The 17,211-nt window shown below is 45.8% G+C and overlaps 1 long non-coding RNA gene across 1 annotated transcript; it reads right to left on the bottom strand.

Moving 5' to 3' along the window:
- Positions 1–730: 730 nt before the first annotated feature.
- On the bottom strand, positions 731–16,467 carry LOC115480122. The gene is made up of 5 exons (XR_003943785.1): positions 16,458–16,467; positions 5,868–5,875; positions 3,882–3,885; positions 3,109–3,112; positions 731–835 (listed from the first exon to the last, which is right to left on the bottom strand). It is a non-coding gene; the product is annotated as an uncharacterized LOC115480122 (long non-coding RNA).
- Positions 16,468–17,211: the final 744 nt, after the last annotated feature.

Raw genomic sequence — 17,211 nt, 5'->3', positions numbered from 1 at the left:
ACGAGGTTAGTTTATTTGTTCCACTCCCTCGGCTGTGAGTGTGTGTTCCCTGGATATTCGCCACGACTACAACAATCAGGTATCTGGGACCACATCACTTCAGTCCGGCCGAGAGGGGTGGTAACAATAGAACCAATAACAACAGGACGTAGAACATGTGGTGTTCTGGAGAAGGTGGAAGCCAGTCTCATGTGTTCCTAACATTGACTTGCAGGTGGTGCAACACATATTGTTCTGCGATGGTACATTTGATAGGCCACTGTAACTTCTTTATTGTTCCTTTTGTGACACCGAGAGGGGAGTGTTTCCCTATGTTTGGAGCAGTAAATCTTCAGGGTTCAGACCTCAAGAAAAGGACAAGGAGTCTGCAATTAATTTCTATGTTAAGAGGAGACACTATTCAATCTAGAGAAGTTGCAAGAGATTCCCACAGGGGTGGAAGAAGCTGCTGTGGGATTCCCACAGGAGTGTAGTCAAAATCTCTGGTGACTCCAGAATGAGGCTTGGAATGCACTGATTGAGGCAATTGGAGCACCAGAATGAGGCTTGGAATATACAGAGAGAGGCAGGTGGAGCACCGGAATGAGGCTTGGAATGCCCAGAGAGGCAGCTGGAACACCAGACTGAGGCTTGGAACACTCGGTGGTTCACTAGTGAATGCCATCCAAAAAAAAACCACAGGAGGCTGTTGGGGTTGGGAGGAAACAGAGGGCTGTGAGCAATAAAATAATAGCATCGAATTCTGCGGGTACAAGTTTGGATGGAGGAGATTAATTGTGGGGATGGGTGGAGATGGAATGGATCTAAGTTGGTACAGGTGGGTATGGATTAGATTCTATTGGGGATGGGTGATATTTCTGTCCCCACGCAGCTCTCTAATTCAGTCTGCTACACTGGGTGTCACCCAGGAATTAAAACATAAAGGACGGTGAGAGTGTTATAGCAACACACAGAAATATAACAAAATAAAATAAGATGATATCTTTTTTTATTGGTCTAACAATTTGTTTTTGGACAAGCTTTCAAAGACACAACCTTCATCTTTAGGTCAAGTATGAGCTACAGAGGACAATAGTGAGACATGAAAAGACAGACTTGAGGGAATATTATAGCAGACCTTAACTACATGGATAATGCCAGCCCCGTGATAACACTATTTATATATTTAGCACTGCTACCTAGATGAATACAGAGCTGCCAAGTTACCCATTCCAGGAGGGAGACGTTTTGGCCGGTCCTGGTTTTAAACTTACATCCCAAAGCAGTGTGGGACTTGTAGTCCACGATTCTATCCATTGAAATCAGTGCTGCAGGTCCCATAATGCACCAGGATGAGATTGGCAGACATCTAGGACTGGCCAAACAGTCTTCCTCCTGGAATGGGTAACTTGGTAGCTCTGTGAATATTAGCACAGAATATCTGGATGAAGTTAAATGCCATGGCCAGTTTTTAACTTAATCCAGCAACTGTTCTGAATATTACCCCCTGTGTTAACAAATCTACAGCAAAGAAAAGAAAAAACTGAAAACAACAGCATTGACTCATCCCTCTTGAGTCAGCTCCTGTACTGCTGCTATTGATTCTCTGTGGCTTTAATTTGGCATATCTCTAAGAACATAGGAATCCTGGTACTAGGTCAGACCAAAGGTCCATCTAGCCCAGCATCCTGCTTCCAACAGTGGCCAATCTAAGTCACATGTACCTGGCAGGATCCCTAAAAAGAGCAAAGGCTCCATGCTACTAACCCCCAGGGATAAGCAGTGGATTTCCCCCATTCTAACCTTAATAACAGTTTGTGAACTTTTCTTCCAGGAATTTGTCCAAGCCTTTTTTTTTTTTTAAATCATTACATCATTTATTTAAAGAATAAAGTTATCCAACACCCATATTACCCATGTGAAACTGCCCCCATAAATTTAATAACTGGATGGACCCTTGAATAGCATTCATTGCTATCAAACACATCCTATAATTTGATATTAGTACTTCACATCACTGTGGAGAAATCTTAGCCCACTCTTTTCAGAATTGCTTTACATAAAATCTTTTTTTTTATTATTGAAACAAATGCAATTCCAAACTGCAAATAACAACAGAATTATAAAAAAAATATATATATATCAACATTCCATTTATTCTTCCCCAGACCCACACCTCCATCGGTATCCCAACGCACTAAAACAGGGGTCCTGGATTCTTATGGACACTCTATACATATAAGTACAAAATCATACTAAACCTGCTTTCCCAACCCCCTGCCCCGCACCCTCCTCCCCTCCCCTTTCTCCTACAAAAAATGCACACTCAGGCACTGTCATATTTACGCCAGTAGGACAAGAATAGTTCTGGCAGTACATGCAAAATCAGAGCGATAACTGGAGGATTGGATATATAGCATTTCTATTTTAAGAGGAATCTCTTTTTCCTCTTAAGTGTCAATGTCACATCTAGGAATCTTCAAGCTATTGACCCCCTTACTCTGTCCTCTTGTGTCTCTAACCTTTTCTCTTCCACCACTCTATCTAAATCTGTTAATGAAGCCGTTTCTTCCTATGATACTGTTCTGTTCTCTCCTCTGCTCTGGACACTCTTGCCTCTCCCATGCCCCGTCCTACTAGGTGTACCAAACCCCAACCTTGGCTAACCTCTAAAATCCGCTACTTTCGTTCCTGTGCCCGCTCTGCTGAACGTTCTTGGCTTAAATCCCCCACCCTTGCTGACTTCATTCATTTCAAATTCATGCTTAACTCTTTCCAGTCTGCCCTTTCGCAGGCCAAACAAGATTACTTCGCCCAATTGACAAATTCCCTTGGTTCTAACCCTCGACTTCTCTTCGCCACACTGAACTCTCTTCTCAAAGTGCCTCCATCCCCAATTCCCCCTTCTCTTTCTCCTCAGACCCTAGCTGAGTACTTCCATGATAAAATCCGTGAGATTAACCTTGAATTTTCATCCAAACCCTCCCCACCTCTCTCTCCCTTAATCCGCACCCCCTACTCTCCTTCCTCTCCTTCTTTTTCTTCCTTCTCTAAAGTTTCTACTGAGGAAACTGCCCTTCTTCTTTCCTCCTCTAAATGTACTACCTGTTCATCTGACCCCATCCCCACTCATCTACTTAGCACTATCTCTCCTACTGTCATCCCTGTCATCCGTCACATCCTTAATCTCTCACTCTCCACTGCAACTGTTCCTATGGCCTTCAAACATGCTGTTGTCACTGTACTCCTTAAAAAAAACCCTCATTTGATCCTACCTGTCCCTCCAACTATCGCCCCATCTCCCTTCTTCCTTTCCTCTCCAAATTACTTGAACACGCTGTTCACTGCCGCTGTCTTGACTTCCTTTCTTCTCAACCTATTCTTGATCCACTCCAATCTGGTTTCCTCCCTCTTCACTCTACTGAAACTACACTTACCAAAGTCTCTAATGACCTGCTTCTGGCTAAATCCAGAGGTCTCTATTCTATCCTTATCCTTCTTGACCTATCTGCTGCTTTTGACACTGTTGACCAAACCATACTCCTTGATACGCTATCCTTGATTGGATTCCAGGGCCCTGTTCTTTCCTGGTTCTCCTCTTACCTCTCACTTCGCACTTTCAGTGTTCACTCTGGCGGTTCCTCTTCAACTTCCATCCCGCTTTCAGTTGGTGTCCCCCACGGTTCTGTCCTTGGACCCCTCCTTTTCTCCATCTATACCTCTTCCCTTGGTACCTTGATTTCATCTCATGGCTTTCAATACCATCTTTATGCAGATGACTCTCAGATCTACATCTCCACCCCTGAAATCTCAACCGTAATCCAGGACAAAATTTAATCCTGCTTATCTGACATTGCTGCTTGGATGTCTCAACGCCATCTGAAGCTAAACATGACTAAAACTGAACTTCTCATTTTTCCCCCTAAATCCACCTCCCCTCTTCCCCCATTCTCTATCTCTGTTAATGGCTCTCACATCCTCCCTGTCTCCTCAGCTCGTAACCTTGGAGTCATCGTTGATTCCTCTCTCTTCTTCTCTGCACATATTCAGCAGACTGCTAAAACCTGTCGTTTCTTTCTCTATAATATCAGCAAAATTCGCCCTTTCCTTTCTGAGCACACTACCAGAACCCTCATCCACGCTCTTATCACAAGTCCATAGACCGCTACTAAATGGACTTGGGAAAAATCCACAATTTCTGGAATAACATGTATAGAATGTTTGTACGTTTGGGAAGCTGCCAGGTGCCCTTGACCTGGATTGGCCGCTGTCGGGGACAGGATGCTGGGCTTGATGGGCCTTTGGTCTTTTCCCAGTATGGCATTACTTATGTACTTATGTAACCATTTGAAAACTGTTACATCATTGAGCTAAGGGTAGAGGTGAGCAGCACAGTGAGTCACAATATGCTAATTACTCACTGGGAGAAAAGGCAGAGAAAATGATTGACATTTAAATACTTTGGGAAGAATTATTAAAAGTAATAAATAAAGCTGGGGTTAATAATGCACACACACTATCAGGCTTATTTTCGAAAGAGAAGGACGCCCATCTTTCGACACAAATTGGAAGATAGGCGTCCTTCTCACAGGGTCGCCCAAATCGGCATAATCGAAAGCCGATTTTGGGCGTCCCCAACTGCTTTCCGTCGCGGGGATGATCAAAGTTCCTGGGGGTGTATTGGAGGCGTAGCGAAAGCGGGACTTGGGCATGCCTATCACATGGGCGTCCTCAACCCATAATGGAAAAAAAAGGGCGTCCCTGATGAGCATTTGGATGACTTTACCTGGTCCAGTTTTTCTTACGATCAAGGCACAAAAAGGTGCCCGAACTGACCAGATGATCACCGGAGGGAATCGGGGGTGACATCCCCTTACTCCCCCAGTGGTCACTAACCCCCTCCCACCCTCAAAAAAGAACTTAAAAAATATTTTGTACCAGCCTCTATGCCAGCCTCAAATATCATACTCAGGTCCATCGCAGCAGTATGCAGGTCCCTGGAGCAGTTTTAGTGGGTGCAGTGCACTTCAGGCAGGCGGACCCAGGCCCACCCCCCCTCACCTGTTACACTTGTGGTGGTAAATGTGAGCCCTCAAAAAACCCATCAGAAACCCACTGTACCCACATCTAGGTGCCCCCCTTCACCCATAAGGGCTATGGTAGTGGTGTACAGTTGTGGGTAGTGGGTTTTGGGGGGCTGAGCACACAAGGCAAGGGAGCTATGTACCTGGGAACTTTTTCTGAAGTCCACTGCAGTGCCCCCTAGGGTGCCCAGTTGGTGTTCTGGCATGTGAGGGGGACCAGTGCACTACGAATTCTGGCTCCTCCCATGACTAAAGGGCTTGCATTTGGTCGTTTCTGAGATGGACATCCTTAGTTTCCATTATCGCCGAAAACCAGAAACGACCAAGTCTAAGGATGACCATCTCTAGGGATGACCTAAATGTCAAGATTTGGGAGTCCCCGACCGTATTATCGAAACGAAAGATGGACGCCCATCTTATTTCGATAATATGGTTTTCCCACCCCTTCGCCTGGACGTCCTGCAAGGAATTGTGTTGGCCTTACTGAAGTTTAAATGATTGAGTGCCCTTGTGGCATGTTTTACTTAGGACGAAGTAGCAGACCTGTGAAGGTAAGACTTAATGAGCATAAGTCAAGGATTACAACGGAGAATTTACAAGCTCCTCTTGTAAACCATTGGAAGGAGCATGGCCACAGATGGAACGAAATAAAGTGGTGCATCATTGATACAACACACGAGGGGTGGGAGGGAGGAAATCAAGAGCAATGATTAAACTATAAAGAACAATTTTGGATATTTACACTTAATACCATCACACCACACGAGCTGAATGCCGAAATAGAGTGGATGACGTTGATCTGACCATGGACCCTGATTGGTGATCTGTCCAATCATAACAATATAAAACAGCTGTTCAAAAAAGCCACGGCCATCTTGTTGGACAAAAGAGAACGCATTGCCAACACGGATGGCAACATTATTTCATGGTAACAATGTATACAAAAAGAATAGATATAGAGAGCGATATTACTTGAATACATCTAACATGATGATTTCTTTCAGGGGAAAATTCTTGAAAAAGCCATCGGGTGAAACGTGACGCCATGTCGAATAAGATTCCCCGTGGAAAGCACCTTCTAATATTAAGATAAGTGAACTATACAATATTAACTGTAAAGAAGTAAATGTGATATAAGGAAAACGCATATTGAAGAAAATCTAAATTAGCACTTGAAAGGTAGCAAAACATTATAATAAAGAAGATGGTGAAGACAGGAAGGGTGGCAGCTGAGAAAATACACAGCTCCACCTCACCGTTGAATTGAGGTCTTTGAAATAAAATATATATATTTTTTTTCAAACATAAGTTTGGTAGCACATAGGCATCTCAGTACTATTATAAGGCCTTACTGAAGTGGCATCAAAACTTTATTTGTCTTAACCAGGGGCGTAGCTATGGGTGGCCCTAGATGGGCCCAGGCCCACCCAGTTTAGCCTCAGGCCCGCCCACTCACCCACCCAGAAGCAGATCCTTACCCTCTCCCACCCCTGCCGCAGCGCTTCATTTAATGCTGTCGGCGATGCTGTTGCACAGTCTCCCACCCCCGCAGCAGCGCTTACACTTTGCTATGGCGCTGCCTGACAGCAATGCTACAGATGCGGCACCGATGTCCTGCTCCAGGGCCTTCCCTCTGCCGCGCTGATGTAACTTCCTGTTTACTGAGGCGAGACGCGGAAGGCCCCGGAGCAGGACATCAGACGTCGGTGCCGCATCTGTAGCGTTGATGTCAGGCAGCGCCATAGCAAAGTGTAAGCGCTGCCGCGGGGGTGGGAGACTGTGAGGTGCAACAGCAGCGCCGACAGCATTAAATGAAGCACTGCGGCAGGGGTGGGAGAGGGTGAGGAAGTCAGTGGGGTGCTGGCCCAGTAAGGGGAGGCTGGGAGGGGAGGGGCCTAAAGGGAACAGAAGGGTGCTGGACTTGCCAGGGGCAGAGGGTTGGAGAGAAGGGAGAGAGGTTGTGGATTTTCAGAGGGGAGGTTGGAGGGAAGGGGAGAGGTTTTGGATTTGCAGAAGGGAGGTTGGAAGGAAGGGGAGAGGTTTTGGATTTGCAGAGGGGAGATTGTAGGGAAGGGAAGAGGTGCAAGGAGAAAGAGCCAGATGCATAAGGGGAAGGAAAGAGAGGAAGAGAAGCTGGTTGGGGGGGGGGGGGGGGATCAGAGAGGAGAGGGACACATTGGTGTGGAGGAGGGAGAAAGGGGACATAGGGAAGTATACAGATACAAAAAGGAGATGATGGGCATTAGGTGGGAGCATGGGGACAGGGACACAAATGTGAGATACTGTATGGGGATGGCACATGGGCACAGAGGGGTAATGCCTGACAAGGGGGGGGGGGGGGGGGGGAACAGGGATATGGAATAGAGATAAAATGCTGGACACTGGAGAAGGGGTATATGGACACGGAGGGGGGGAGAGATACCAGAGAAGGGGGAGAATAGGAACACAGAAGGGATATGTTAGGCATGGGATGCATAGGTGCACAGAGGAATGATGATGGATGAGGGGATATGAACACAGGGGAGATACTGGACAAGGAAATATAGGAAAACAGAGATGGGAGATGGATGATGGACATGGAGAAAGAAGAAATGTCAAATAGGAGACCCTGGCAAGTGAGTTAGAGAAGACAGAGGGAAGCAGAAACCAGAGACTGGGACCAATATGATTTGAGAAAAAATGACCAGACAACAAAAAGGTATAAAAAAAAATATTTTATTTTCAATGTTGTGAATATAATATGTTGGATTTGGAATGTACATCTTGCCAAAGTTGATGTTAAACATGGCTGGGGTCCAGCACAGAAATCTAGGAAAGGACCCCAAAGTCCATTACCAGGCTGCGCCTTCAGCTTCCAGCATGCAGGCTTTCTCTGGCCAAGGAACCAAGCACAATTGCCCTAGTTCCATCCCCTAACACCATCCCTGGCATGTGCCATCTTTATATTTTGCACAGGAGCAAATGCCTTTCTTTCTTGTTTCTCTGGTGTTGTACTACATGCAAGGTCTAGTTTCTTGGGGTTTCCGTTTAATTTCTATTTCTAGAGTTTGTGGTCACTTATTCTGTATTTGGCATTTGTGTCTTGTGTGTGTGACTGAGGTATTCTGTTAGCATGAAGTTTCCATGTAGCATTCTGTAGTATTTTGGCTTGTTCAGCTTTCCTGATAAATGTATTTGTATTTTAGGGCCCTACTATAATATTTAAGGCACTTCTTTTTCATAGTTAGGATCTTTGTTTTTGGAAGTTAGTGTTGGCATGGTAGATTTGCTCTAGGTTCTGAGTGACTTTTGTTTTATAGATTTTTTTAAAGTTAATTTATAATATGTCTGTAATTGAGATTACACTAGAAAACGAGATTTCTTTGTATGATGAGTTTTATGGAGAATTGTCCTTGTTGTGCTCTGTATCCATTGTTGGTGGAGGGCCAGGAGATTCTCTGGATGCAGAATGTGTTTGGCTTCAATACCATATATGTGTTGGAGGACCATGGCTCAATGGGGCTGAATAGTTCAGTCTATTGTACTTCCCTTAGGTCTCAATTGGCCTGCAGCCAGTGAAGCCTGCACTGCAACCCTCATTGAAGTTATGGGGAGTGGGGTAGGGACAGAGCATGGGTGCATCAGGTTGCTGTTTTTTTCCCTTTCAAAAAAGTTGGCAACTCTAGTGCCCACCCATCCAACCTGTTAGCCCACCCAAAAATTGCCTTCTGGGGGAGTGGGGTAGGGACAGAGCATGGGTGCATTAGGTTGCTGTTTTTTCTCTTTCAAAAAAGTTGGCAACTCTAGTGCCCACCCATCCAACCTGTGGGCCCACCCAAAAATTGCCTTCTGGCTACGCCACTGCAGAGTGTTGGCATCTCTACATTCTGGTCCAGTATATTCCTTCCCTTTTCCCTTCACTACCCCATGTCCAGCAGTTTCCTCCCTACCCTCCCCACCAACTCCCAACTACTACCTCTCGCCTTGACTACTGCAACCTACTCCTCACTGGCCTCCCACTTAGCCATCTATCCCCCCTTCAGTCCATTCAGAACTCGGCTGCACGTCTTATCTTCCGCCTGGACCGATATACTCATATCACCACTCTCCTCAAATCACTTCACTGGCTTCCGATCAGGTACCGCATACAGTTCAAGCTTCTCCTACTAACCTACAAATGCACTCGATCTACAGCCCCTCCTTACCTCTCTACCCTCATCTCCCCTTACGTTCCTACCCGTAACCTCCGCTCTCTAGACAGATCCCTCCTTTCAGTACCCTTCTCCACCACCGCCAACTCCAGGCTCCGCCCTTTCCGCCTCGCCTCACCTCAAGCGTGGAACAAACTCCCTGAGCCCATACGCCAAGCCCCCTCCCTGCCCATCTTCAAATCACTGCTCAAAGCCCACCTCTTCAATGTCGCCTTCGGCACCTAACCACCACACCTATACTCAGAAATCTAGACTACACCAACTTGACATTTTGTCCTTTAGATTGTAAGCTCATCTGAGCAGGGACCGTCCTTCTTTGTTAAATTGTACAGCGCTGCGTAACCCTTGTAGCGCTCTAGAAATGTTAAGTAGTAGTAGTAGTACACTGTGCAGCCATGGAGCTCTCAGACATATTTGAGCATCTTGAGGTTCATGAAGAACCTGTTGACCTTGAAGCTTCCAATCTCTGGGCTCTCAATTCCCTCTCCCCTCCCACCCCCCACATATCTTTTGAACGTCACTTTTTCACCAGCAGTGAGCACGTCTGATGCAGGCTGCTCGGCGCTGGCTCACAGCCTTCCCTCTGAAGCAACTTCTGTTTCTGCATAGGCGGGCCTACGTCAGAGGGAAGGCTGTGAGCTGGTGCTGAGCAGTGTGCATCAGGCGCTGCTCGCTGCTGGCGAAGAAGTGACATTTTAAAAGGTACACAACAGGAGGGATGCTGCGATCCCTGTCAACCACATCATAGGTCTGCGACATCTGGGTGGGCCTGAGCCCAAAGTGAGTGGGCCTAGGCTCACTCGTGGCTACGCCACTGGCGCTGATGTCGCTGAGCCAAATGGCAGCTTGAGCCTGAGCTCCGGTACTCTGATTTTAAATCCAGCACCATTAGCTTCATCCACAAGGCTAAACGTGCAGCAATGAAGGAGGAGTGAATGATGGCTGGGAAATTGCGACGTGCAGGAGGTAGAGCCTCGGTGTACCTTATCTAGGGTGAGCTTTAAGGTCGCAGACCAGATACCCTTACCATATAGTATGGCATCAACCAAGTCAGAATGGATCCGTTTGATGAACTCCGACACAATTATAGGATGTTGACTACCCAGCCTTGTTTTAACAGATGTGTAGAGTCTTAAATGGTGACCTGATTCAAACATAAATTAACTCTTCCCCTATATGATTCCCTAATGTGTCTGTTACACTAACTGTAGCCTACCATTACATCAGAAGCTTAGCTGAAATTGGGTGGCAGAGCAGGTGGGGGGAAGAGGGGTTGGTGGTTGGGAGGCTAGGATAGGGGAGGGCAGACTTATACGGTCTGTACCAGAGCCGGTGATGGGAGACGGGACTGGTGGTTGGGAGGCGGGAAATATTGCTGGGCAGACTTATACGGTCTGTGCCCTGAAAAGGACAGGTACAAATTCAAGGTAAGGTATAGTAACATAGTAACATAGTAGATGACGGCAGAAAAAGGCCTGCACGGTCCATCCAGTCTGCCCAACAAGATAACTCATATTTGCTGCTTTTTGTGTATACCCTACTTTGATTTGTACCTATGGTCTTCAGGGCACAGACCGTATAAGTCTGCCCCGCACTATCCCCGCCTCCCAACCACCAGCCCCACCTCCCAACCACCGGCTCTGGCACAGGCACAGACCGTATAAGTCTGCCCAGCACTATCCTCACCTCCCCAGCCCTGCCTCCCAACCCCGGCTCTGGCACAGACCGTACAAGTCTGTCCAGCACTATCCCCGCCTCCCAACCACCAGTCCCGCTCTGGCACAGGCACAGACCGTATACGTCTGCCCAGCACTATCCTCACCTCCCCAGCCCTGCCTCCCAACCCCGGCTCTGGCACAGACCGTACAAGTCTGTCCAGCACTATCCCCGCCTCCCAACCACCAGCCCCGCCTCCCGATCTTGACTAAGCTCCTGAGGATCCATTCCTTTGGCACAGGATTCCTTTATGCTTATCCCACGCATGTTTGAATTCCGTTACCGTTTTCATTTCCACCACCTCCCGCGGGAGGGCATTCCAAGCATCCACTACTCTCTCCGTGAAAAAATACACATATGAGTTTGTCTTGGGCAGACTGGATGGACCATGCAGGTCTTTTTCTGCCGTCATCTACTATGTTACTATGTTACTTTGTATTTGTTCATACCGAACTGGCGATCGCCTTTACGGTACTCTGTAAGCCACATTGAGCCTGCAATTAGGTGGGAAAATGTGGGCTACAAATGTAGCAAATAAAATAAATAAAATTAAACAAGCTCTGTGAAGGCGGAACGGGGCGATATGTGTGTGAGAGAGAGGCAGACTGGCTGTGGAAAAGTGGGATGTGAGAGAGAGAAAGAGGGGGCAGATGGACTGCCGACCTCCATAGAGATGTAGGTATCAGCTACTGACACTTTTTTTAAAAATCCACTTTAATTCGGTTGCTTATAAGACCTTTATATATAGCTACTGAAGCGTGCACTGTTTAATTTTCTTTACCACTTTATTCTCTGGCATTTGATATGTATCCTAATATCTAAATTTAACAGAAGGTATTATCTGCCACTATTTTACAGACCTTTCTGTATGCTTTGAGGCAATTAAGGACTCAGGCCTGGCCCCACCCGCTTTAGCCTCCCCAAACAGCCCAGCCACCGATTGCCTAGGCCTACAACAGCAATAAAAGACTGGCCGTACAGAACGGAGGAGTAGCCTAGTGGTTAGTGCAATGGACCTTGATTCTGTGGAACTGGGTTCGGTTCCCACTGCAGCTCCCTGTGGCTCTGGGGAAGTCACTTAACCCTCCATTGCCCCGGGTGCAACATAATTACCTATATATAATATATAAACCACTTTGAATGTAGTCACAAAAACCACAGAAAGGTGGTATATCAAGTCCCAGTCCCATTTCCCTTTCCCTATTTGAGATTCTACATGGAATGTTGCTACTATTGGAGATTCGGTTGCTACTGTTTGAGATTCTACATGGAATGTTGCTATTCCACTAGCAACATTCCATGTAGAAGCCTGCGCGGCCGCATTGCTGATCTGCAAGGGCAGGCTTCTACATGGAATGTTGCTAGCGGAGGAGTAGCCTAGTGGTTAGTGCAGTGGACTTTGATCCTGGGGAACTGGGTTCAATTCCCACTGCAGCTCCTTCTGACTCTGGGCAAGTCACTTAACTCTCCATTGCCTACCGCATTGAGCCTGCCATGAGTGGGAAAGTGTGGGGTAAGAAGGTAATAAAAATAGTATATAAACCACTTTGAATGTAGTCACAAAAACCACAGAAAGGTGGTATATCAAGTCCTCATTCCTATAAATAAACATCATACACTCATCCTAGCAACAAAAAAGGGGAAAAAAGCATGAACTTGGGTGGCAAAGCACAAACCTGCCTTTAAAAAATATTCACTTTTGACAAATGTGCAAGGAGAATGATGGACATCTTTTCATTTGTCATAAGGCATCCAGCTCTCATTAATTGTACTGTAGCTAGACACGTTTCTTAAGTGGCTAAGGTGGGCTTTAATTTGTTTCATTTTGGGAACAAAACAAGGCTGCAGAAATATGGCATTCAATCTGTCTGCAAAGAATGAATAATGCATCCGTAATTATCAAAAATAATTTAGGTTTTGTTCCCAGATGAACACTTCACAGTCCATGTGCAGGTGTTTGCATGAGCTATAACAGAACGAAATTAGGAAGTTCTATTGACAAATCGTGCTTTATATGCTAAACCATCAAACAGAGGATGGTACCAGGTATTGAGAGAGATACTAATTTCCTTTTCTGGGAGTCTGAGGCAGTTTTAGAGAGAGAAAAATCAGTTAGTGCTTAAATAACCAAGCCATACAAATTCAGGAACCCCACTGGATGAATAGACTCTAGCATCCTCTAGAGGCAAAAAGTTGGAATGACAAGTGATAAGCCCAGATTTAATAAGCGCACCTCTAGCTGCCCCCTGGTGTAAATGGATAAAGACCTCTAGATCCTAAGGTGCCCTTTTACTAAGCCGCATAAGCGTCTACGCGCGCCCAATGTACGCCAAAATGGAGTTACCGCCCGGGTACCACATGACTCTTGCGTTAATTTCATTTTTGGCGCGCATCCAATACACGCGTCTGAAAAAGAATTTTTATTTTCTGACGCATGTATTGGGCGCGCGCCAAGTGGCATTTGTCACGTGTAGGTCATTACCTCCTGGTTACCGTGTGAGTCTTTATCACTAGGTCAATGGCTGGCGATAAGGTCTCAGACCCAAAATGGACACACGGCAATTTTCATTTTGCTGCATGTCCATTTTTGGCAGAAATGTTAAAAAGACCTTTTTTTACAGGTGTGCAGAAAAATGATTCTGTGCGCCCCCAAAACATGCGTCCACACTACTGCAGACCATTTTTCAGCGCACTTTAGTAAAAGGACCCCTAAGTTACCTTTTTCACAGAGAGAGCTGACACCTTAAAGTCTACCTAAAGAAGCTGCTCCAGTCCTGGTTTGGCCACACTGCTTTTGTAGAACCGCAGTTCTGGTTTCACTAAGTAGGACCACACTTCCACGCAAGCAACGCGATAAACTAGAACTGAAGCAGCCTCTTCAGCTGACCCAGATGATGGAGCAACCTTTTTTACAGACCTCAAAAAGCACTGTATGAAAATCCACATCCTATATAATAATTCTCACCTCCAATGTTCTGAGGCTGCCTGGAACCGTGGATCTCTCAAAGGTGGTCTGGTAGATGGAGTAGATCATCCCACAAATTGGCTGCGTCTCGGATGACATCACCAGCCCAACGCACAGCAACAAACCGCGACCCAAGCAGGGGGAGGAGTAGGGAAACACGCGGAGCGTGTTTCTCTACTCCTCTCCCTGCCAACCGCCCTAAAAAAACCGCCGCCTCCCTACCTCTCCTCTCCCAAAACGCTGCCACCCTCCCGAAACTCCCCCCAGCTGACGAAAAAACCGCCACCCCTAGGAGCCTCAGTTGTGCCTGCCTGCCTCCCGTTTCATTTCCATCGGAAACGGGTGCGCTACAGCGATGTGGGTAAGCAAAAGTGAAAGATGATGCATGTCTCTGTACAGCTATGCAACCATGCTTGGAAGGAATGGAACTGGGAGGGGGGATGAGGACCCTGGGAGGGAGCGGGGCTGAGGACCCAAGGAGTGAGGGAGGATGAGGACCCAGGGAGGGAGGGAGGATGAGGACCCTGGAACTGGAAGGGAGGGAGGGAGGGGAGGGGAGGGCCTGGCACACACTCTCATTCTCACACACACACTCTCGCACCCAGTCTCAATCTCTCTGTCACACACACTCACAAATTCACTCTCTATCACACACTCACTCTCACACACACTCTGTAAAACACACACACTCTGAGGAAAACCTTGCTAGCGCCCGTTCCTTTCAAACAGAAACGAGCCTTTTTTACTAGTAAACCATAAAGAGTAAGGGAAGCTGTACACTGAACTGATAATTAGGAAAACACCATAGTCTTGATTAACACCTTATTCAAATGAAAAAAATATTCAATATTTCAGTATTTATGCCAAAAATTATTTTTTTTATTTATTGAGATGCATAGATTGCCCAAGTCCCAAAACTGCTCCAGGCAATATGTAACATACATGTTATAGCACATATAATAAGAATAAAATAAACATATAAATAATGAAACAGTATTTACTAAAGTGTGGTAGGAAGCTTTGAGAGCAGAGATAGCTTGCTGATGCCACAAATCCCGTTTTCTCTATAAAAGTCTTTTTTAAGACTAGATTTTCTTATGTACTTTTATCAACCACCATTCACCTGTTGGTGTTTTACAAATATTATATGAAGACTCCTGAAGCAGGCTAACTGCCTGAAACACATGTCTGTGTCGAGTCTTCGCCAATAAATATTTTACCGTCTTTAGAAGTCTCCACGTTTGTTCCTGGGCAGCCTGGTCTACTTCCCACTATCCTTTTTTGTCTGTCTGTTATCGTGGGATTTTAGTGTTCCTCTGCTTCGGCAGACTTTCACTAGGGATTTGCAGTTACCATGTAATAACTGCCCGAATTGCCATGTGGTAAATGTAAAGCCAGTGCATTAATTGTTGAAGATATTCCCGCCATCTTCCCATGATATTAACAAACAGACATTTTCCTTACCACACATGAACTGCATTGTCAGATAACACAATGCAGTTAGTATGCCTGACGCAGTGGCGTAGCGAGGGCGGCTGCCACCTGGGGCGGTTTGCCATTGCACACCCCTCAGGTGCAGCATGACACCCCCCTCGGCGCATCAACCCCCCCCCCCCCCCGCGCATCACCCATGCCCCCCGTGCATTCTTGCCTGCCTTGTGCACGCCGCTGGGGGGATGTCGGTTCCACTGGTTCCCTGCTCCCTCTGCCCCGGAACAGGAAGTAACCTGTTCCGGGGCAGAGGAAGCAGGGAACCCGCGGAGCTGACACCCCCCCCCCAGCGACGTGCACCCAGGGCGGACCGCCCCCACCGCCTCGCCCTTGCTACGCCACTGGCCTGACGTTAACCCCTGGATTCTATATAGTGTGATTTAAAGTTGTGCATGTAAATACAGTCGTATTCTGTATTTGTGCATTTAACTTAATTAGTTAAGAAGCCAATCAGTGCTGATAACTGCCAATTAACAAGCAATTATTGATACTAATTGGCATTAATTAGAATTTATCACAAAAGTAATCAAAAAAAGCTCTCATAATAGCTGTGGCACAGAAAAAAGTACTCAAATCATCCCCACTAAAGATTCTGTGGAGTGTATCTGTTCTAATTTTGAAAATACAAGGGGAAAGCCTCAGAATTCCCCAACCTCCAGCCTATATATATACAAGGCTTCACATTGAGAGCCATAGTACTCTTCTAACATTGGAGGGGGTTCTCATCACAGACAGAAAAACCCTTGTGTTTCAAAAGGTAAAGGATACTAAAAGAATCCACAGAATCCCCAAAAAAAGGGGGGGATCCATATGAAAAGAACTAATAATAACAAGTTGAACTTAACATTTAAGCATGCAGGTATAGATGAAGAAGTGTCATGGGTTCCAAACACACCGACTCAGGCCTCAGTTTCGCAAAAAATCTCTGTATCAAGGCGTGTATTTACCACAAATTTAGACACAGGTCTGTTTCCTGCTTGTTGGTCCCCCCACAGAATTTACGCACAGAACCGTCTAAGCGTATTCTATAACATGATGCGTGGAATGAGCTGGTGTTGGGCATTTCTATAATCTATGAGCGTGATTATAGAATACACCCAGTCCACATCTAATTTAAGCATCAGCATTTACACCAAGTTTTACTTTGTGCGACTGCCCCATGACTAAATTTAGTCACATGGATGGGCGTTCAGCATATTCTATAAACCACATAGAAATTTAGGCTTATTCTATAAAGTATAAAACTTACAATTTTGTAAATTCAAATTGTTGCAAATTTGCCCCAATAATTGATTGATAGCGCCCAATTATTGGCACTGATTGACTCACTATGCAATTAACTTACATGTGCAAATCGAGTGTGCACCTAAATTTGCATGCACAATTTTGAGCGCCATATAAAGAATTAGGGGGGAGGGTGTAGGGATATCCAGGCTCTGCCTGCAGCAGTGTATTTCTAATTGCTGGCATAGTCTATAAATGTCTTTTAAAAACTTTATAATCTAATTAACTCCCTCCTAAACACCAATGGCTCTGTTAACTAAGGTGCGCTAGCATTTTTCATGTGCGCTAAACACTAGAGTCGCCCATATGGCGGCTTAGTAAATGCAAAGCATCCAAAGTTGGGCTTAGACGTCATATTGAAAATGCCCCTCCACGTTACTATATTTGCTTACATTCCTATTTGATGTCACTTTTTTTAGTGCCTTTACACATTTAAAAAAAAATAAAACATCTTTATTTTCATCACAAACAGGTACAAACATTCGGTACACTTTAAAATGTA

Source organism: Microcaecilia unicolor, chromosome 11 (genome assembly GCF_901765095.1).
Source record: "Microcaecilia unicolor chromosome 11, aMicUni1.1, whole genome shotgun sequence".
NCBI classification, from domain to species: Eukaryota; Metazoa; Chordata; class Amphibia; order Gymnophiona; family Siphonopidae; genus Microcaecilia; species Microcaecilia unicolor.
Note: the sequence above shows the minus strand (reverse complement) of the source record. Positions and strands in the feature narration are given on the sequence as shown.